Here is a 1,878-nt window from a genome sequence, read left to right as displayed (position 1 = left end):
TGAATATTAATTCCAAGTGAAACCCATAGAATAAAGATTAAAGATTTTGATTCTTACTCAAGCCAAATGCAGGACTTCTTTCTGCCCTGTCTTCCCTAGCCCATTACCACTGGGATCAAAGAACCCTAAATCAATACAACCAGGCCCTCTGTCACCCATCCTCTTTATCCCCAGTGCACAGTAAATGTTGCTCCATCTTCTTGGCCATCCTAGAACGGCCCCTGAAGGAATTCAGCTGAGGTAGTTAAAGGCTCTTCTGGCCTAGTAATTCCTGTCTCCTAGTCAGCAGATAGAAAATAACTCTTCCAGTTCCTGTCATTATGTAAGAATGGAAGAATTTCTCCCATCCCTTTTCCAGCCTTTCGTAATCTTGACTTGCAGGAAACCTCTCTCCCTCCAGACAGACTCCATGAACAGGGCCAAACTCCATCCATCCTGAGTATCTCACCCTCCCCACAAGCTGGTGTTTTAACTAATATGATCATCCCTGTACTACTTGAAATGGGATGACTGCTGGCCCAGCCTGGCACTTAAAGCACAGTCTGCTTGTCTCCATTTACTGTGTGGGTCTCTTCCCTTGCTCAAAAGAGAAGGATAAACCTATCCACATAAGTCTCATCCTTCCTAAAACACCTGAAAGACCTAAACAGCTTCACTCAGTCTTGCCCATAGCTGCCACATCCCAGAGTGGGGCCAGGATCTAAAGAGGGTGAGGTTCCTTACAGCTACGTGGAATCTGCCAGTGGGTGGGCTAGGCTTCAGCGAGACCTAGAAAAATTAGAGTATTGGACTAAAATAAATTTCACAAAGTCCAATAAGGACAAGTACCTAGTCCTGCACTTAGGATGGAAAAATCCCATGCACTGATACAGGCTGGGGGCTGACTGGGTGGACAGGAGCTCTGCAGAAAGGACCTGGGGGTTACAGTGAACAAGAAGCTGAATATGAGCCAGCAGTGTGCCCTTGTTGCCAAGAACGCTAATGGCATAGTCAGCTGCATTAGTAGGTGTTTCCATTAGGTCAAAGGAAGTGATTATTCCCCTGTATTCAGCACTGGTGAGGCCACATCTGGAGTAGTGTTCAGTTTTGGGCCCCTCACTACAGAAACAATGTGGACAAATTAGAAAGAGTCTAGTGGGGGGCAACAAAAATGGTGAGGGGCCTGGGGCACATAACTTTTGAGGAGAGGCTGAGGGAACTGGGTTTATTTAGTCTGCAGAAGATTTAATAGTTTATAAATACGGGGTGGATTTAATAGCAGCCTTCAACTACCTGAAGGAGGGTTTCCAAAGGGGATAGAGCTGGACTGCTCTCAGTGGTGGCAGATGACAGAACAAGGAGCAACGGTCTCAAGTTGCAGCAAGGGAAGTTTAGGTTAGATGTTAGGATGAATTTTCTCATGAGGAGGCTGGTGAAGCACTGGAACAGGTTCTCCAGCGAGGTGGTGGAGTCTCCATCCTTGACGGTTTTGAAGACTCGGCTTGACAAAGCCTTGCCTGGGATGAGACAATTGGGGCTGGCCCTGCACTAGACCAGCATTTATCAGCCTGGTCCCAGGAATATGTGAAAGGGTCGGGAACAATTTAAAAAAAATGGATTCTCCTTCAAAAACGTGGGAAACCGCGGCGTTTCTCTGGCAGAGCTCCAGCTGCAAGAGGCTGCTTGGGGTCCCCCTACCCCACACACTGGGCGGCGCGGGTCGGCACTGCCCATCGCTGTTTGCCAATGGGTCCTGGTACAAAAAATGTGGAGAACGGCTGGTCTCTTCCAGACCAAATTATGACTCTTTAACCGCTCCTGCCCACCCTTTCCCGCTGTGCGCCCAGCACCCGCCCTGCCGGAGCCGGCCTCCCTGTACTGCACCCTGCACCCCCCGCG

The sequence above is a fragment of the Gavialis gangeticus genome, unplaced genomic scaffold (genome assembly GCF_001723915.1).
Source record: "Gavialis gangeticus isolate Ggan-Ray unplaced genomic scaffold, GavGan_comp1, whole genome shotgun sequence".
Lineage (NCBI taxonomy): Eukaryota > Metazoa > Chordata > Crocodylia > Gavialidae > Gavialis > Gavialis gangeticus.
The sequence above is the reverse complement of the archived record's forward strand: the minus strand, read 5'-3'. Positions refer to the sequence as shown.